The sequence below is a fragment of the Cetorhinus maximus genome, chromosome 17 (assembly GCF_964194155.1).
Source record: "Cetorhinus maximus chromosome 17, sCetMax3.hap1.1, whole genome shotgun sequence".
NCBI lineage: Eukaryota > Metazoa > Chordata > Chondrichthyes > Lamniformes > Cetorhinidae > Cetorhinus > Cetorhinus maximus.
Genome location: NC_135895.1, coordinates 76,577,121 through 76,598,223, shown reverse-complemented (window position 1 = coordinate 76,598,223; position 21,103 = coordinate 76,577,121). Strand labels below are relative to the sequence as shown.

General features: G+C 44.7%; 1 protein-coding gene and 1 long non-coding RNA gene across 10 annotated transcripts in view; one reads left to right on the top strand and one right to left on the bottom strand.

The window, feature by feature from the left end:
- Positions 1–2,537: 2,537 nt before the first annotated feature.
- Positions 2,538–8,595, bottom strand: LOC144692511 (uncharacterized). 2 transcript variants are annotated; one of them, XR_013579334.1, is made up of 5 exons: positions 6,660–8,040; positions 5,833–6,509; positions 4,669–5,576; positions 3,684–3,718; positions 2,538–2,719 (listed from the first exon to the last, which is right to left on the bottom strand). It is a non-coding gene; the product is annotated as an uncharacterized LOC144692511 (long non-coding RNA). The 2 variants fall into 2 exon arrangements; XR_013579335.1 differs by lacking the exon at positions 6,660–8,040 and adding an exon at positions 8,444–8,595 and having other exon boundaries at positions 2,544–2,719; positions 5,833–5,867.
- The window catches only part of LOC144692509 (2-5A-dependent ribonuclease-like), a 45,477-nt gene continuing 32,611 nt past the window's right edge, over positions 8,238–21,103 (top strand). Inside the window, exons 1-2 of one of the 8 annotated variants that reach the window (XM_078561463.1) lie at positions 8,238–8,361; positions 16,697–16,927. The gene's annotated coding sequence lies outside the window, so the exon portion shown is untranslated. Of the gene's footprint in view, positions 8,362–8,613; positions 8,747–15,980; positions 16,061–16,696; positions 16,928–19,387; positions 19,527–20,240; positions 20,349–21,103 lie in introns of those variants that run through there. The other 7 variants (XM_078561467.1, XM_078561465.1, XM_078561460.1 and 4 more) reach the window with 7 other exon arrangements.

The following is a 21,103-nucleotide window of genomic DNA, read 5'->3' as shown; positions in this document are numbered from 1 at the left end:
ACGGCAATAATCATGAGTAATTTTAATATGCATATAAACTGGACTAATCAAATTGGCAAGGGTAGCCTCGAGGGAGAGTTCATAGAGTGTATTAGAGATTTTTTCTTGGAGCAATATGTTGTGGAACCAACCAGGGAGCAGGCTATTCTGCATTTGGTTTTGTGTAATGAGCTGAGATTAATTAGTGATCTCATAGTAAAGAATCCTCTAGGGAAGAGTGATCATAGTATGCTAGAATTTCAAGTTTCAGTTTGACAGCGAGAAACCCCGAGTCCCACACTAGTGTTCTGGAGTTAAACAAAGGTAACTACATAGGCATGAGGGCAGATTTGGCCCTAATGGACTGGGCAGGAAGACTACAAGGTAGGGCAGTTAATGAACAGTGGCAGATATTTAAGGAGATATTCAATTCCTCCCAAGTAAAATATATTCCAAAGAGGAAGAAAGATGGTAAGAGGGGGAAAAAGCATCCATGGCTAAGCAAGGAAGTTAAAGATAACTTAAAGGCAAAAACTAAGGCATACCAAATTGCAAAGGTCAGTGCCAGGCTGGAAGATTGGGAAACTTTTAAAAATCAACAAAGGGTTACTAAAAAAAAATAAAAAGAGGGAAGGTAAATTATGAAAGAAAACTAATGCAAAACATAAAAACTGATAGCAAAAGCTTCTACAAGTATATAAAAGGAAAGAGAGTAGCTAAAGTGAATGTTGGTCCCTTGGAGGGTGAGTCTGGGGAGTTAACAGCGGGGAATGCAGAAATGGCAGAGACATTTAATCAATGTTTTGCCTCAGTTTTCACGGTGGAGGACACTAGTACCACCCCAATAGTAACAGGTAGTGCAGAGGGTATAGAGAAAAAGGAATTTAGAACAATCACCATCACTAGAAAAAAAGTATTGAGCAAACTATTGGGATTATAGGGTGACAAGTCCCTAGGACCTGATGGCCTACATCCCAGGGTCTTAATGGAAGTGGCAGCGGAGGTAGTGGATGCATTGGCTATAATATTCCAAAATTCCCTGGATTCTGGAAAGGTTCCAGTGGATTGGAAAAATGCTAATATAACGCCCTTATTCAACAAAAATAAGGGGAGAGTCGGAGGCAGAAAGTAGGAAACTATAGACCAGTTAGTTCAACATCTGCCGCTGGGAAATTGTTGGAATCCTTCATTAAGGAAGTAGTAATGGGGCATTTGGAAAGTCAAAATGCAATCCATCAGAGTCAGCATGGTTTTATGAAGAGTAAATCGTGTTTGACTAATTTGCTAGAGTTCTTTGAAGATGTGACAAGCAAAGTGGATAATGGGGATCCTGTAGATGTAGTATATCTGGACCTCCAGAAGGCCATTGATAAGGTGCCGCACAAAGGATTAACACACAAGATAAGATTACACGGAGTTAGGGGTAATATATTAGCTTGGATAGAGGATTGGATAACCAACAGAAAGCAGAAAGTCGGATATAAATGGGTCTTTTTCTGCATGGCAAGCTGTAACTAGTGGGGTGCCACAGGGTTCTGTCCTTGGGCCCCAACTATTTACAATCTATATTCATGACTTGGATTCAGGGATAGAAGGTGCTATAGCTAAATTTGCAGATGAGACCAAAATAGGTGGGTAAGTAAGTTGCAATGAAGAAATAAGAAATTTACAAATGTATATGGACAAGTTAGGTGAATGGGCCAAAATTTGGCAGATGGAGTTTAAAATGGATAAACATGAGTTTATCCATTTTTGTCGGAAGAATAAAAAGGCGACTTATTATTTAAATGGAGAGAAACTTCAGAAGGCTTCAGTGCAGAGGGATCTGGGCATCCTCGTGGATGAATCACTGAAAGCTAGGATGCAGATACAGCAGGTAATAAGGGAGGCAAATGGAATTTTGGCATTTATTGCTAAAGAAATAGAGTATAAAAATAGGGAAGTGTGGTTGCAACTGTACAAGGCATGAGTGAGACCGCACCTGGAGTACTGTGCACAGTTTTGGTCCCCTTACTTGAGGAAGGAAATAGGTGCATTGGAGGTGGTTCAGTGGAGGTTCACTAGACTGATTCCAGAGATGCGGGGCTTCTCTTATGAGGAGAGATTGAGCAGTGTAGGCCTATACTCGATAGAGTTTAGAAGGATGAGAGGAGATCTAATTGAGGTATATGAGATGCTAAAGGGGGTAGGCAAAGTAGACGTGGAGTGGATGTTTCCCCTTGTGGGGCATTCTTGAATGAGAGGCCATAGTTTTAGGCTAAGGGGTGGTAGATTTAAATCAGAGATGAGGAGAAATTACTTTTCTCAAAGGGTCATGAATCTGTGGAATTCACTACCTCAGAGTGCAGTGGATGCCGGGACGCTGAATAAATTTGAGGAGGAGATAGGCAGATTTTAAAATTAGTAACGGGTTGAAAGGTTATGGGGAGAGGGCGGGAAATTGGAGTTGAAGCCGAAATGAGATCAGCCATGATCGTATTGAATGGTGGGGCAGGCTCGAGGGGCTGAATTGCCTACTCCTACTCCTAGTACTTATGTTGTTCCAAATACATGGTCCCAGTGACCAGAGGATCCTCCCTTTATAAAAAACAGACTGTTTTTAAATGTTTATTTTCTGAACTTCAGTAAACCATCATACCAGGTCAAGGCCTGTGCAATCTGGGATGTATGCTCTGGATTCCTCAGAGCAGCAGATTCACAGTGAACAGTGATCGATCCATCTGTTCACAGTCGACAATGCCTGTTAGGTCAAAACAAACACAAGAGTTAACATCAGACCAACACAGCAGACGTGTCTGTTTTCTATTTTTAAACTGAATATTCTTTGAGCTGTGTTTCCACACTGGACTGACCAGTCACTTTACGGAAACAAATCGGTTTTAGGCAGCTTCTCCTCAGAGTCACAGAATATAAATCACTTTAAAAGACAAAAATCATTCTATACAACAGTGAACAGGCTGTGACCAAGGACCAATCAGCTCGTATCCATCACACACACACCCACAATTCTAAAACATCTTATCTTCACAACAAAAACAGAATTACCTGGAAAAACTCAGCAGGTCTGGCAGCATCGGCGGAGAAGAAAAGAGTTGACGTTTCGAGTCCTCATGACCCTTCAACAGAACTGAGTAATATTAGGAGAGGGGTGAAATATAAGCTGGTTTAAGGTGGGGGGGTGGGGGGGGGGGAGAGAAGTTGTGGGGGGGGTGGTGGTTGTAGGGACAAGCAAGCAGTGATAGGAGCAGATAATCAAAAGATGTCACAGACAAAGGAACAAAGAGGTGTTGAAGGTGGTTTATTATCTTCACAACATGTCTATTTACTGTGCCGGGCTTGAGGTCAATTTTGACAGGGGTGCATGATGTGGCACTCGGTCAAATGCTGCCTTGGTGTTAAAGGCAGTCACTCTCATCTTACTCCTGGAACTCAACTCTTTTACTTGCAGTGATCTGTGGAATGATTAGATTAACAGGGACGCCAGATGAAAAGCGATACAAGCAGCTAGAGGGAATGAAGCCCTCTTCCCTGAGCAGCTAATGGTGAAATCTGCTCCCAGTGAGCTGCAGGACACATCAGAGCGTTTACTTTGAGCCTCATGGTGAAATCAACATGTAAACAGTGTCATCATTCACATCCTGCTGCTGAAGGTTAACAGGTAGATATATTCAAACACAATCCTACTATGTTAAAAATTCACTTACCATATTGAAATGATCAGATTCCATGTCCAGGCTCTCTGTCAACATGAAATAACTATTAGTGCCCACTCCAGTATAATCACTAACTGACCATATCCTGAACACTTTCCTAAACTGCACCACAGTCTCAGGCGAAAGATAACGTACACCCAATCTCTCCGTATGGTTAACTATCTGTAACCAGAGTCCAGCCTGAATATCCTCCTGTGAGGTGAAGGATGCATCAGGGCGTTTGCTTTGAAGATCGGTAACATCGATTGGTCCAATTCTGATTTGATTTAATGGAATATTCTCTTCTGTTGAGCAAATTAGGGTGTGATTTGAAATCAAAATATAGGTTGTTAAGAGAGGAACGAAACGGGAGCACTTTTTGTTCAAAGTATCACTCATTTCTTATAGAAAAAATAATGGTCTTAGCAAATTTTGATCAATATTTAAATTGTATCCCCCTGCTCAGATTACAGTGGAACCGGGCATCGCCATAGAGGCAGATAAGTGGGGGGATACGCAATGGGAGCATCATGAAGTGTTCCTGAGCAGCTCAACTCCTTCACAACCTTGCAGTGGACAAGGTTAATCCCTGTTAGGAGCACTGACTGCTGACCATCTACACTGCAGCACAAAGCAGGAAAATGACAGCACTGCCACCAACTGATTAAAATCAGCAATGATCAGAAAGGCAGAGTTTGAGGGGTTTGGAGGATGTGGAGTGGGAGGAGATTACAGAGATATGGAGCGGTGAAGCCACGGCTGGCTTTGTAAACAAAAATGAGAGTCAAAGAGCAACAAAAGCTGCCAGCACACAGCTGGTGGGGCTGCATCAGCCTTGCGTCAAAACAAAATTCACTTTATACAAGTGTGGAATTATGTCTCGTTGCTACGCCCCTATCCCACAGTTGTCACTATAAGTAAACTATCACCTCGATATGTAACAGGCAGTGGGGTGGGTAGCAGAATAGGATGAAGTACCAATATCTGACTTACATACCTGAGTTTAATTTGTAATTTGCCAGCAGTGTTGTGCACTGAGGCTGCAAGGTCAGGAATGTGTTGCCCCAGAGAACAATTCATTCTTGACAAGTGAATGCCCAGTGTTTGCCCAAAGGGTGGAGCAGAGGAAACAAACAATGTGAGGGCAGACCATCTACTGAAAAAACAGGTGCCTGCATGGCTCCTTGCCCTGTCTACACACCACACAGCTGAGAACCAACAGAGGGCCATTCAGCCCCTCGAGCCTGTTGCACCATTCAATTAGGTCATGGCTGATGTTGATCTCTACTTCACTGTCCTTGGTTCCACAACCTTTAATACCCTCGTCTAAAATAAACCTATCAAACTCAGTTCTGAAACTGTGAATGACCATCTCTAGGCGTGCACCAAATCAGGTCCTCATGACCATTCAATTCAGTAGTCAGTTTTATCTTATTCTATCAAACACACCGTTTCAAATAAATGATCCCACAGACAAACTGGTTTTAAACGTTCATTACTTCAGTAAACCATCATATCAGGTCAAGACCCAACAACTGTGAACTTTGACGTAAACGGTTTTATAGTCTGCTCTGGGTTCCTCGGAGCAACAAGTCCAGTTAACAGCGATATATCCAGTCTGCTATCACTCAATACTCCCTGTTCGATCACAACACAAACAAGAGTTAAAATCAGCCCAATACAGCCGAGGTACAGTATTTATTTAATTTGAAACTGACCATTCTTTGTACCAATTGTGTTGTATGCATCACACACCCGCGCCCCCCCCCCCCCGACCCTAAACAGAAATCTCTTGTTTTTACAAGGTGTCTATTTACCAAGTCAGGTTGGAGGTGATTCAATCCCAAATTGGCAGGAGCACCATACCCAAATTATATTTGAGAAGTGGGTGTTACCTTCAGTGATCTGTGGAATGATTCGATGATGAACAGGGACACCAGATGAAAAGCGATACAAGCAGCTAGAGGGAATGAAGCCCTCTTCCCTGAGCAGCTAATTGTGAAATCTGCTCCCAGTGAGCTGCAGGACACATCAGAGCGTTTACTTTGAGCCTCATGGTGAAATCAACATGTAAACAGTGTCATCATTCACATCCTGCTGCTGAAGGTTAACAGGTAGATATATTCAAACACAATCCTACTGTGTTAAAAATTCCACTTACCATATTGAAATGATCAGATTCCATGTCCAGGCTCTCTGTCAACATGAAATAACTATTAGTGCCCACTCCAGTATAATCACTAACTGACCACATCCTGAACACTTTCCTAAACTGCACCGCATTCTCAGGCGAAAGATAACGTACACCCAATCTCTCCCTATGGTTAACTATCTGTAACCAGAGTCCAGACTGAATATCCTCCTGTGAGGTGAAGGGTGCATCAGAGCGTTTGCTTTGAAGATCAGTAACATCACATTTCCCAATAATCATCATTTGCATCCTTCCGCTCAGAATTACAGTGGAGTCTGGACACTGAAATATAGGCAACAGGGAACAGTTGTACATTCACCTCTGCAGGTGTTAAAAACCAATTCGCAGGATGTAACCATCACTGGTAAGGCCAGCGCTTATTGACTGTCCCTGTTTTCCCTGAAGAGTGATGGTGAACCATTTTGTTAAACTGCTGTAGCCCATGTGGTAAAGGTGCCCCCATGTTACGTGGGGAGCTCCAGGATTTTGACACAGTGATGATGTATTTCCATGAGGGCTACATAGCACAGTAGGAAATGTGAAGGTGGTGATGTCCCTGTTACTCGATGGTATAGATCACGTGTTTGGAAAATGGTACTAAGCATGGCTTGGTGAGTTACGCCAACCCATGCTCTACATAGTATATTCTGCAGCTGCAGTACAACAATGCTGGAGGGTGTGGATTCCTGAGGTGCTTGATGGGGTGCTTTGATCTGTATGTGTGTTATTGGAGCTGCAGTCATCCAAACAAGTGGCGAATATCCCATCCCACCTGAAGACCGAGATCAGTGCTTTACTTTCCAATCTTCCCAAATATCCTCGAGATCATCTTGTCCATGAGACCCACCTCATGCTTCCTCAAATCCTATTCCCTCTAAACTGCTGACCACCCAGCTTCCTCGCTCCCACATCAGCTGATATTGTTAACAGTACTCTCAGTCTGGGTATTCTCCCACTTCCCTTCAAATCAGACTTCACCCCGCTCCTCAAAATAAAACCAAACCTGTACCCTCTGTCCTTGCAAACTAGCGTCCCATCTCCAACACCCCTCCTTTCCTCTCCAAACTCAAGCGTGTTGTCACCTCCCAAGTCCATTCCCATCTTTCCTGGAACACTATGTTTGGATCCCTCCAATCAGGTTTCTTCCCCACAAAGTACATCAAAATCACAAATGATATCTGCTGTGACTGTGACAAAGGTAACCTCTCCCTCCTCAAGCTGTCTGCAGCCTTTGACATGGTTGACCACGCTATCCTCCTCCACTACCTCTCCAATGTCATTCAGCTAGGTGGGATGGGGACTGTTCACACCTATCCCAATCTCATCCACTCAGTCATAGTCAGAGAATCACCTGCAATGAGTGTCCCCAAAGGATCTCACCTTGACTCCCAACCCCCACCCCATCTCAGCTATTCTATTTGTTCAACAACATCTTCCAAACCCACGGCCACTACCATCTGGAAGGACAAGAGCAGCAGATAGATGGGAACATCGCCACCTGGAAGTTCCCCTCCAAGTCACTCACCATCCTGACTTGGAAATACATCACTGTTCCTTCACTTTCACTGGGTCAAAATCCTAGAACTCCTTCCCTAACAGCACTGTGGGTGCGCCTGCACCACATGGACTGCAGCGATTCAGGAAGGCAGCTCACCCCCACCTTCTCAGGGGCAATTAGGGATGGGTAATAAATGCTGGTCTAGCCTGCGACGAGAAAGAGACTGGGAGGTGGGGCGGTGGTGGAGTCAGTGCACAGGCGCAGAACTGGTAGCTGATCCAGTGCGCAGGCGCCTAGAGCTGGCAGCGGCACATTCTGCTCGGGGCAGGCGAGCCCTTCCAGCCAGATGCCCCTTCCAGTGGGATCGCTGAGTGTTCAGGGCAGCGTGGAGTGGAGTCTAGAGGCAGGAATAAGGGTTTCAGCAGCAATTAAAGAACTACAAAGTACTGGATAAGCAGGAATTCCCTCCAATTAAATATTGGGAAGATCGAAGCCATCCCAACACCAAACTCTGTTCTCTCAGTGCCAACACCTTCCCTCTTCCTGGTAACAGTGAGATTGAACCAGTCTGTTCATAACATTGGGGGTCACATTCAACTTTCAGATGTGCTTTCCACCTCATTCCCCCATCATTACTAAGAGCGCCTATTCCCAGCTCCTGATTTCACTCCTGTCTCAGCATATTTTGCTGAAACCCTAATTCCTGCCTCTAGACTCCACTCTGCCCTGTACAGTTAGTGATCCCACCGAAAGGGGCATCCGGCTGGAAGGGCTCACTGCGCGTGCGCGAAGCAGAATGCGCCGCTGCCGACTCTACGCCTGCGCGAAGCAGAATACGCCGCGGCCCGCTCTCTGCGCCTGCGCACCGACTCCGACGCCACCTCAACCTCTTTTTCTCGGTCAACACCGGAATATTGCAGCGAGCGGTCGCGGCGGAATCCCTCTCGGAATAATTTATTAAGATGGACAGAAAAGCTGCTATCTGATGGAACCTGGCCACGGTATAAAAAAAAGGACGAAGGGGTTCGTCGAATGCAAAGCATCGACCGCGCTGGGTTTATTATAAATTCTGTTTTTTAATACCTTTGGATGCGGCTTCACTTCAGTCTGACATTGAGTCCGTGCTCTTAACGGCGACCGTGCGGCTGACGAAGCCGTTGACCACCATTTCGAGGCGCGAATTGGGTCGAGGGCGGGGCGTCCGGACACGTGACTCCGCCGCCAGTACGTGCCGATGTTACGTGCTGCGCGGTGACGACACAGGCTCCGTCCATTTTCCTTGACTCTGAGAGGGGCTAACTGAGCTTAATGAGCCTTTTGCTGTATACAGAGGACAGTGATGTTAGGAGATGTCATGTCAGCTAATCTAGCAATCTGAAGCAAAATGTAAGAACTTGCTTTTGATGCAGGGCTTTTTACAACTTCAGAACATCCCAGAGCACTTTACAGCCAGTTTTAATTTATTCTTTTGCAGGATGTGGGTTTCGCTGGCTGGGCCAGCATTTATTGCCCATCCCTAATTGCCCTTGAGAAGGTGGTGGTGAGCTGCCTTGTTGAGCCGCTGCAGTCCATGTGGTGTAGGTACACCCACAGTGCTGTTAGGGAGGGAGTTCCAGGATTTTGACCCAGCGACAGTGAAGGAACAACGACATATTTCCAAGTCAGGATGGTGTGTGGCTTGGAGGGGAACTTCCAGGTGGTGGTGTTCCCATGCACCTGCTGCCCTTGTCCTTCTAGGTGGTTGAGGTAACAGTTTGGAAAGTGCTGTTTAACAAATAGAATAGCTGAGGGGTTGTCGAGGTTAGATCCTTTGGGGATGCTCATTGTGAGTCTGGAGGGTGTTACAAGTTTAAAAATTTAAAAGTTAAGCACTTTTAACATTGTCACCACTGTTGGAAATTAGAAAGAGTTCCCGAGAATGGTTCCAGGGATGAGGAACTTCAGTTATGTCGACAGCTTGGAGAAGTTGGGACTGTTTTCCTCGAAGAAGCAAAGGTTGAGAATATTCAAAATCATGAGGGTTCTGGACAGAGTAGATGGGGAGAAGCTGTTTCTGCTTGTGAAAGGATCGAGAACGAGTGGGCACTGACTTAAGGCATATGAAGTAATGGCGACATGAGGAAAAACTTTTCCACACATTGAGTGGTTAAGGTCTGGAATGTGCTGCCTGAGAGTGTGGAGGCAGGTTTAATCGAGGGAATTGGATTATTATCTGAAAAGAAACAATCTGCAGGGTTATGGGGAGAAGGCACTGGGTGCAGACATGATGGACCAAATGGCCACCTGTGCTATAACCATTCTGTGATCGTTAATATTTAGATTAACAAATAATTAATATTTAACTAAAATCAATGCCTTAATGTTTCCACATTGCTGCCCAGAATAGGTTCCACTGATTGAACCAATAAATGTTATCGATAGACATCAAAGCAAAATACTGCAGATGCTGGAAATCTGAAATAAAAATAGAAAATGCTGGAAAAAGTCAGCAGGTCTGGCAGCATCTGTGGAGAGAAACAGAATTAATGTTTCGAGTCAATTTTGACTCTTCAGAACTGAAGGAAGGTAGAAATGTGATGGGTTTTATGCATTGAAAGGAGGAAGAACAAAACTTAAGGTCTGGGGCAGGGTAGAGAGAATGGGAGAGACAAAGATGCCATGGAACAAAAGGCAACAGGAATGGTATTGGTTGTAGTAAAGAAAAAAAAAGGTCCAGAGTGAGTGTGAATGGCAGAATAATGAACAGCTCTGTCAGAAAGCGAAAACATGAAAAACAAATTTCAGATTTTAGATTTAGAGTTTTAGATTTCTGGGTCACGGACTGTTTCTGGGAAAGGTGGGACCTGTACAAGCGGGACGGTCTACATCTGAACCAGAGCGGGACTAACATCCTTGCGGGCGGGTTTGCTAGTGCTGTTGGGAGGAGTTTAAACTAATTCGGCGGGGAAGGGGACACAGAATGTTTGCAGAATAAGGACACATCATAATACAGTAAAACAATCAAGTCAGAGGGAGTACAACTGCATTAAGCTTCAGGGGAGGAAGGCAAGGCTGGATGGCCTCTACTTTAATGCCAGGAGTATTACAGGTAAAACGGATGAGTTAAGGGTGAGGATTGACATGTGGAACTGTGATATAGTAGCCATCAGTGAGACGTGGTTGAGGGAAGGGCAGGATTGGCAGCTCAACATTCCGGGATATAGAATCTTCAGGGGAGGGGGTAAAAGAGGAGGAGGCGTTGCATTAGTGGTTAAGGAGTCAGTTACTGCAGTAAGGAGAGATGATATCTTGGAGGGGGCATTGAATGAAGTTTGTGGGTAGAGCTTAGGAATAAAAAAGGGGCAGCCACACTGTTAGGTGTTTATTATAGACCCCCAGATAGTCAGCAGGAAATTGAGGAGCAAATATATGCACAATTTGTGGAGGTGTGTAAAAACACTAACAATGGGTTAATTATGTTAGGTGATTTCAACTTTCCCAACATTAATTGGGATCGACAAAGTGTTAAGGGCTTGGATGGAGTGGATTTCTTGAAATGTGTACAGGAGAATTTGTTAGGTCAATATGTAGAGGGTCCAACAAGGGATGGTGCAATGCTGGACCTAATTCTGTGGAATGAAGCCGGAGAGGTGGCTGAGGTGGTGGTGGGCGAGCATTTTAGCAATAGCGACCACAACATGGTACAGTTTAAGTTTGTTATGTACAAAGAAATCGACAAGTTGCAAAAAGATGTTTTGAATTGGGGGAGAGTGGATTTTAGTAAAATAGGGCAGAATCTGGCCAAGGTAGACTGGGAACAGGTACTTGTGGGGAAATGTAAAGAGGAACAGTGGGGGGTGTTCAGAATGGAAATGGGGAGAGTACAGGCTCAACATGTTCCCTCTATGGTGATAGGAAGGAGTAACAAGCCCAGAGAACCATGGATGACCAGAGATATTCAGGTAATGATGAGAAGGAAAAGAGAGGCAGGTACAAGGGAAGCAAATCAGCGGAGGCATTAGTGGAGTACAGAAAGTGCAGGGTGGAGCTTAAAGCAATTAGAAGAGCAAAGAGGGGATATGAGAAAGCTCTGGCTGGTAAAAGTAGGGAAAATCCCAAGATGTTCTATAAGTATATCAATGGGAAGAGGATAACCAGGGAAAGAGTAGAGCCCATAAGGGACCAAGGGGGCAATCTATGGGTGGAGCCAGAGGACATCGCTAGAGTGTTGAATGAATACTTCACATCCGTCTTCACCCAAGAGAATGAGGATGAAGGTATCAAACTCGGGGAGAGAGACTGCGAGGTTGTTAAGCAAATTGATATTGGGAGTGACAAGGTATTGGAGGTGTTGGCAGGCTTAAAAGTGGACAAATCTCCAGGTTCAGATGATTTGTGTCCCAGACTGCTGAGGGAGGTAAGGGAGGAGATCGCAGGGGTTCTGACCCAAATTTTTAATTCCTCTCTGGCCACGGGGGAGGTGCCAGAGGACTGGAGAACAGCTAATGTGGTTCCGCTATTTAAGAAAGGTTGTAGAGATAAGCCAGGGAACTACAGGCCAGTGAGTCTCAAGTCAGTGGTAGGGAAACTATTGGAGAAAGTTCTGAAAGAGCATATCTATCTCCACTTGGAGAGGCAAGGTTTGATCAGGGATAGTCAGCATGGCTTTGTCAGAGGGGGGGTCATGCCTAACAAATTTGATTGAATTTTTTGAGGAGGTGACCAGGTGTGTAGATGAGGGTAGTGCAGTTGATGTAGTTTATATGGATTTCAGCAAAGCCTTTGACAAGGTCCCACATGGGAGACTTATAAAGAAGGCAAATGCACATGGGATACAGGGTAATTTGATAAGGTGTATTCAACATTGGCTTAGTTGTAGGAAGCAGAGGGTGATGACAGAAGGATACTTTAGTGACTGGAAGCCAGTGTCCAGTGGCGTACCACAGGGATCTGTGCTGGGTTCCCTATTATTTGTCATTTATATGAACGACATAGATGACTATGTGGGGGTAGGATTAGTAAGTTTGCGGATGACACAAAAATTGGCCGGGTGGTTAACAGTGAGGTTGAGTGTCTTGGGCTACAGGAAGATATAGACGGGATGGTCAAATGGGCAGATAAGTGGCAGATGGAATTTAACCCTGAAAAGTGTGAGGTGATACATTTTGGAAGGAGTAATTTGACAAGGAAGTATTCAATGAACGGCATGACACTAGGAAGTTCTGAGGAACAAAGGGACCTTGGCGTGTGTGACCATAGATCTCTGAAGGCAAAGGGGCTTGCCAATGGAGTGGTGAAAAAGGGACACTTGCCTTTATCAATTGAGGCATAGATTACAAAAGTAGGGAGGACATGTTGGAGTTGTATAGAACCTTGGTGAGGCCACTGCTGGTGTACTGTGTGCAGTTTTGGTCGCCACATTATAGGAAGGATGTGATTGCACTGGAGGGGGTGCAAAGGAGATTCACCAGGATGTTGCCTGGGATGAAACATTTAAGTTATGAAGAGAGGTTGGATAGACTTGGGTTGTTTTCGTTGGAGCAGAGAAGACTGAGGGGCGACCTGATCGAGGTGTACAAGATTATGAGGAGCATGGACAGGGTGGATAGGGAGCAGCTGTTCCCCTTAGTTGAAGGGTCGGTCACAAGGGGGCATAAGTTCAAGGTGAGGGGCAGGAGGTTTAGGGGGGATGTAAGGAAAATCTTTTTTACCCAGAGGGTGGTGACCGTCTGGAATGCACTGCCTGGGTGGGTGGTGGAGGCGGGTTGCCTCACATCCTTTAAAAAGTACCTGGATGAGCAATTAGCACGCCATAATATTCAAGGCCATGGGCCAATTGCTGGTAAATGGGATTAGGTAGGTAGGTCAGGTGTTTCTCACGTGTCGGTGCAAACTCGATGGGCCGAAGGGCCTCTTCTGCACTGTGATTCTGTCAATAAGATCTCCAGCAATATCCCAGTGTCTTCATTGAGTCTCTTGAATTAGAAACCAGCTGCACCAAAACTGATGCCCTGGGGTCTTTGTTTAAAATGTGTGTTTTTGTATCTTGCTCTGCATGAGTTGCTCTGGTGTCTTAACCACCTCACTTCAGTCTCCCACCTCCCCTTTACAATGGCGGCTGCAGTGATACAAATCCTCTGTGCAGTTTGTCTCGTTACAGGGTGGGGTCTGAGCAACTCACATGTCCCAGTGTCACTACTCTCCAGCAACAAGCATGGGATGTCAGAGTTCCAACACCACAAACCGACTCCCCATCCACACACCCTGAGAGTCCCTGCAATGGGGGGATAGACCCTGCACGCCATCCTGACTTGGAAATATATCGCCGTTCCTTCACTGTCGCAAAAAAAAAGATCAAAACATATCAAAAAATCAACATGGGCGATGGAGTTCATGGCCTGAAGCTGTTGAACTCAATGTTAAGTCCGGAAGGCTGTAAAGTGCCTAGTCGGAAGATGAGGTGCTGTTCCTCCAGTTTGCGTTGAGCTTCACTGGAACAATGCAGCAGGCCAAGGACGGACATGTGGGCAAGAGAGCAGGGTGGAGTGTTAAAATGGCCAGCGACAGGGAGGTCTGGGCCATGCTTGCGGGCTGAGCGAAGATGTTCTGCAAAGCGATCATCTAGTGTGTGTTTGGTCTCCCCAGTGTACGGAGACCGCACTGTGGGCAGTGAATACACTAGACCAAATTGACGGTAGTACAAGTAAATCACTGTTTCACCTGGAAGGAATGTTTGGGCAGTGAGGAGTGCTTGCATGGGAAGGAGCCATCGGAAGGGGATGGGGTGATTGAGAGGACCAGGGCACCGCTGAGGGAATGGTCCCTTCAGAATGCTGAAAGGGGAGGGCACTTAAGCGAAACAATCCTTCAGGGTTACAAGGATAAAGATAGGGAATGGGCCTGATTGTTTTGTTCTACAGAAAGCTGGCATGGATCCAATGGGCTGAATGGCCTCTGTCTGTGCTGTTATGACTCTAAACCTAATCCTGGAAAATTGGCCTGGCAGCTGGAAGGCTTTGGGGCTCCGTTCCACGTTGTCCTGCCATTTTACTGGCTGCTTCCCAGCCTCCAAGCCCGTTGCCATGGGGCTGATTTAGAATTCCAGCCTCAGCTTCAGGAAGGCAAAGCTCAGTATTAGGGATGACAACAACAACTTATATTTACATAAAAGGAAAATACTTGTAAAAGAACATCAACACTGCACCCCCACCTCGCCCACTGACCCCCCTCCGAAACGTTAACTCCCTCCCTCTCCCTACAGATGCTGTCTGATCTGCTGAGTATTTCCGTCATTCTCTATTTGTGTAGTGCACTTCACAGGAGCATCATCAGACAAAAATTTCACCGTGAACCAGGTAAGATGTTAGGTCAGATGACCTAAAGCTTGGTCGAAGAGGCAGGTTTTAAGAAGCATCTTAAAGGAGGAAAGAGATAAAAAGAAATCCAGAGCTTAGGGCCTAGACAGCTAAAGGTCTCCAGTGGTGAGGTGAAGATGTTCCAAAGTCGCAATAAGACGCAGGCTTGCATGAATTGCCACACTCCCAGTGGCTGGGTTCATCCACCAAGGAGTATCTGTGGCTCTTTTCTCCTCTCCCTCCTACACCCACTGGAGATCTTGACTCATTTAAAGACCCCTAATCTGCTTTCCTTCCTAGCTCTGGTCTTTCTTTTATTCATTCACAGGATGTGGGCGTCGCTGGCTAGGCCAGCATTTATTGCCCATCCCTAGTTGCCCTTGAGAAGGTGGTGGTGAACTGCCTTCTTGAACTGCTGCAGTCCATGTGGTGTAGGTACACCCACAGTGCTGTTAGAGAGGAAGTTCCAGGATTTTGACCCAGCGACAGTGAAGGAACGGCGATATATTCCCAAGTCAGATGACCTGTGACTGCAAAGGGAACTTGTAGGTGGTCCCACCTATCTGCCCTTGTCTTTCCAGCTGGTAGGGGTTGCAGGTTTGGAAGATGATGTTGAAGGAACCTTGGTGAGTTGCTGCCGTACGTCTTGTACCAATAACAGATTGCTGACACAGTGCAGCAACAGTGGAATGAGTGAATCTTTAAGGTGATGGATAAGATGTCAGTCAAGTGGGCTGCTTTGTCCTGGATGGTGTCAAGCTTCTTGAGTGTTGTTGGAGCTGCATTCATCCAGGCAAGTGGGGAGTATTCCATCACACTCCTGACTTGTGCCTTGTAGATGGCGGACAGGCTTTGGGGAATCAGGAGGTGAGTTACTCACCGCAGAATTCCCAGCCTCTGACCTGCTCTTGTACCCACAGCATTTATATGGCTAGTCCAATTCAGTTCCTGGTCAATGATAACCCCCAGGATGTTGATAGTTGGGGATGCAGCGATGGTAATTCTATTGAATATCATGGGGGAGATGGTTGGGCTCTCTCTTGTTGGAGATGGTCATTTCCTGGCACTTGTGTGGTGTGAATGTTATTTGACACTTGTCAGCCCAAGCCTGGATATTGTCCAGGTCTTACTGCATTTGGACATGGACTGCTTCAGTATCTGAGGAGTCGCGAATGGTGCTGAACATTGTGCAATCATCAGTGAACATCCCCACTTCTGACCTTATGATGGAGGGAAGGTCATTGATGAAGCAGCTGAAGATGGTTGGGCCTAGGACACTACCCTGAGGAACTCCTGCAGTGATGTCCTGGGACTGAGATGATTGACCTCTGTTCCCTTTAGTCAGTTCTTCGAAAAATTCAATCAGGTTTGTCCAGTATCACCTACCCTTTACTAATCCATACTGCCTCTCTGATCAGTTGAAAATTTTCAAGGTTTTAAGTCACCCTTAGCTCATTTATAGACTCTAATATCCCTGACAACAGATGTTAGCCTAACTGGTCTATAATTCCCAGATCTTTATCTCTCACCTTTCTTAAGTATTGGAGTGACATGCACAATTTTCAATCTAAATGAAAGTTCCCAAATTGAGAGAACTTTGGAAGATTATGTAGCCAGAGTATCTGCAATGTTCCCACCTTATTTCTTTCAAAATCCACCAAGTCCTGGGGATTTGTTACTTTTTAGTGTCATTGTTTTCTTCATTACTGTTATTTAGCTCGTGTTAATTTTGTAGAGTTCCTGTCCTTGACTCAGTATTAATTTCCTTGTGATTTCGGGTATGTTGACCACTTCCTCTCCTGTAAATTCTGACAAAGTAGTTAATTATTCACCATGTTCACCACTTCCTTATTTTCATTGTCAATATCACTGTAAATGGTTTTCAAGAGGTCCACATTGCTCCTGACTGCACTCTTTTTTCCTAATATAATAGTAAAAATGCTTATACTAATTGTAATATCCTTTGCACTTTTTATATTTCTGTCATTTTATCAATTAACAGTTTTGCCCATTTCGCTGTGGACACTTTCTCAAATCCCGTTGATGTCAGCCTTACCTGAATCTGTAATCTGCATCGCTGGTCGGTGAATAGATGGGTGAACATCTCCAAGCGGGAAGCAGTCCACTGAGGCACCAAGTCAAATGGCAGAAGCAGCCTGAGCTCCGAGGCCTACTGGTGGCTTAGACCAGCAGGCCCAGGAGAAAGGGAGAACCTTCCTTTACAATAATAAACGCAAGTAAACGTGAAAATCAAACTTGGCTGTCGTTGGATGAGAATTAAATAAATTCAAAGTGAATTAAAGAATAATTAAATGCCATGCTTGAGGGGAATTACAAAGGAAAGATGAGAACAGTGGTTCAGCCATCACAGTGCTGTGTTGCAAGCATTGAACCCTTTTCTTTTGTTTAATTAGGGGTGAGTAGAGTGTGTCTGTCTGCCTGTCTGTCTGTTTGTCTGTCTGTCGTCTCAAGCAGGGTTTTAGTTTTTGATTTGGAAGAAAAGCAAATTAAATCAAAATTAAATTAAACAAGAGATTGAGCTATTAAAATGATCTGATTCTAAACTCAGTTTCACCTCATTAACTGTTTGTCCATAGTTCTTTTGTTTTTATTTAACGAATGGATTCAGCAACATATGTCCTGCTTTCCCCCTGACCCTGTGTTTTCAGCTTGTCTTTAGAGGGTGGGTGTGGTGCTGAGCCCGGATTGAATACATTGTGGCTGGAACAGGGAATATCTCTTTCCAGCAGGATTCAGTTGAAGTTCTGTGTGTTGGCTAAAGGGGTATTTTAAAACTCTTGATCATTGAAGGATTCCACTAAGAGCGAGTTGGGCTTCCGGGATAACCAAGCTGAGAAGAGAGAGAGGGAGTTTTAGATGCAAAACTCCAGAGTTAAGAACATTAGAACTGGAGAGTTCTGATGCAAGGTGGCTACACTTAAGACATTAGCAACGCCTGTTGAGTTGGGAGTCTACAACCGTGGGACGTATGAGGTGATTTGAAGGGTCAGCCTTGCTGGAGGTAAGTGGAAAGCCCAAGAAATCTCAACCCCTTTATGAAAATTCGAAACAGTACTCTGACCACGTGGTTCATCTTCCAGTTTCTGATAAAGTATCTGACTTGACTTTTGGGGGTGTAAGTCAAATGGGTATAAAAGAAAATTTGAGTTAAGAAGTTCGGTTTAGAGAATAAGTAACTGTGTCCATTGTACTTTTAATATCTTTATTGTAACTATTTAAATAGGTTGTGGTTATTTGTATTCATGTTCTTTGATTTTTGTGTCATAACATTATTTTGACTTAAACCGTGAACGTTGTGGCTTCATTCTTTTAGTAAATACTTGGGTTTTCAGATTCTTAAAAAAAATAAAGAAAGATGTTACGTGTCTCTATGGAACAGTCCTTGACTCAAGGGCGGGGGGTAGGTGATCGAAATTTGCGGACATTGCGATTCGAGATTCCAGTAGAATTGACTTAGGTAGGCGAATAGTCGGTTTCATTGTTCCAGCAGAGTTGACTCTGTTAGATAAATTGGTTTCGAGGTTCCAGTAGAGTTGACTCCAGAGACGAATAGTCAGTTTCGAGGTTCCACCATCGTTGACTTTGGTAGAGAGGGGGAGAGAGATTGGGATGCCTGCAAAATGGCAATTTGCAGGGGGTTCTGTGTGTGGCTGTTACTTCTGAGTCAAACTTCCAGCACTTGCTCCCTCAGAACACCCACCAACAGACAGACACTGAGGCAGCTTTTCAGCTCACTTTAACCCCTTCTCTGTATATTCCAAGTGGAAACAAATTCACAAATCTGTCTGGACATTGCTCACAGGATTTCTTGATGAGATGATCCAATCATCATCCATTATGTCCCATTGTCTATACCGAAGGGAGCAATTTGTTTCTGGATGTCTTTAGAAGTATCTTGTCTGGCAACAGGGTGGGGCTCCATTACCTCTTAGGCTGACACCCTGCAACATTCCAGCCAATGGCTTGTTTGCGTTTTTTAAAAAAACTCGGGACTTATTTTTAAAAGTCTAGTGTTTCTGGATGCAATTCGGTGTTTTTTCCTTCAGCATCATGACACAACCCACACTACTAAAGCAGATTACCTGATTATTATCATGTTGCAGTTTGTGAGATCTTGCTGTGCGCTAATTGGCTGCCACATTACCCAGTGTTTTCTTAAAATCTGGAGTGCACTGTCTGAAAAGGAGATGGAATTGGGCTCAATAGTAATATTAAAAGGGTAATTGGATAAGTATTTAAAGGGGAAAGAGTTGCGAGTGGGATTCATTGGGACAGCTGTTGAAAAGAGCCAGCATGGAGACGATGAGCTGCATAACCTGCTTCTGTGAAGTATGCTTCTATGATTGCAGCTATGAACACGGTTGAAAAATGCTCCTTTGGCTGTAAAGTGCTTTGGAACCTTCTGTGGTGGTGAAAGACGCTATAGAAATACAAATCTTTCTTACTAAAAACATGGAAACTTCCCCCTGGCAAAATGGGCTTTGCTGTCAAATGGAATTTGGATTTTTTTCCCAGTAGAAATTCCCAATTTCTGTGCCGCCCAGAGTGAAGTTTGAGAGCTTTGCAAGCTGTTTTATAGATGATGGAAGGACTCTGAATCACACTTGCACACAGTAGTTTACCTATCCATTTGCTCAGCGGTTTAGTTCAATATGCATTGGGGGAGGGCTGGCCACTATGCATTCGAACGAGGCTCAGCACCACACCCACCCTCTTTAAAAGCAAGCTGAAAACACCGGAAAGCAGGACGAAAGTTGCTGAATCCATTCGTTAAAAGAGAAAAGAACTTTGGACAAACGGTCTGTGAGTAGGTGAAACTGAGTTTAGACTCGCATCGTTTTAATAGCTGAGTCCCTTGTTTGATTTAGTGGCAAAGGTTTGATTTGCTCCGTTTCTGCAAGGACGACTTTAACATTGAAACCGAAAGTGCCTCGAGAACAAGCTGTTTCCAGGTGATGTGATATTTGTCAACTGGCTCCTGCTGGAGTTTAATTTTGGGTTTGTCACAACCTGCCAAACAGATTGAAGCAAGGATTAAATTTCCGGGTGGAAGCAAATGTTTTAACCTGACAAACCCCAGCACCTGTTTTATACCTGAAAGCGTGAGCCTTTTCTTTCACGTGATTTTGGTCGGAATGGATAAGGGAAGTTGTTTTATTAAATCCCATTTGCAATTGGACCGTTTAATCTACAGCATTAAGCATCCAGCTTGATTGGTAAGGCACTGTCGTGTCCAGGGCCTGACTGCTTCACAAGCCTATGTCCTGTAACTCGACACAAGATCTCAGATAACAGTCTGACACTGTAAGCTGCAAAGTCCGCTTACAAAGGCTATTTTTATTATGATCGCTGGTTCATGAAACACTTAGAAGGGCTGTGTGGCATGTTCAGTGCACAGGACAGTTAGGGAGTCTGTCACATTCTGTGTCTACTCATATATAGCCACACAGCACAGAAGAGGCCATTCTGCCTGTTTGAGCCCTTTGAAAGCCCCATTTCCCCTGCTCTCGTCTCATTGTCCTGAACATTTTCCAGTATTTATCCAATTCCTTTTTGAAAGTTATTATTGAAGCTGTTTCCACTGCCCTTTCAGGCAGCGCGTTCCAGATCACCGCAACTTGCTGTGTAAAAAGGTATTTCTCATCTTGCCTCTTTTCTTTTGTCAATTATTTTAGTCCTTTGTCTTCCGGTTGGCACCCACCCTGTCAGTAGAAACACTTTCTCCCTCTTCACTTTGTCAAAATCCCTCATAATTTTAAACAATCTCTCATAGAATCATAGAAATCTGTAGCACAGAAGAAGGATATTCAACCTATCACATCTGTGCGGACTGCCAAAGAGTTATCCACTAATCCTATTCTCCAGATCTTGGACTGTAGCCCGGTTGGTTACGGCACCACAAGTGCATTTCCAAGTGATTTTTAAATGTGAAGAGGAGTTTCTGCCTCTACCACCCTCTCAGGCAGAAAGATCCAAATCCCTACCGCCCTTTAAGTGAGAAATTAGTCCATAACTCCCCTCTATTCCTTCCGCCAATTACTTTAAATCTATGACCGCTGGTTATTGACCTCTCTGGTAAGGCAAATCGGTTGTTCTTATCCACTCTGTCTAGGCCCCTCATAATTGTATGCACCTCAATTAAATCCCCTGTCAGTCTCCTCTGTTCCAAAGAAAACAACTCCATCTAATCTTTCCTCATCGCTAAAATTTTCCATTCCTGGCAACACCCTCGTAAATCTCCTCAGTACCCTCTGTAGTGAGATCACATCCTTCCTGCAATGTGGTGACCAGAACTGCATACACAGACCCTTCAACCAAAATCCAGCGCACACAACTTTCTAGCTCCTCCCTCCCTATCAGCGGAGCTACTATAAATGCTTCACTTCCA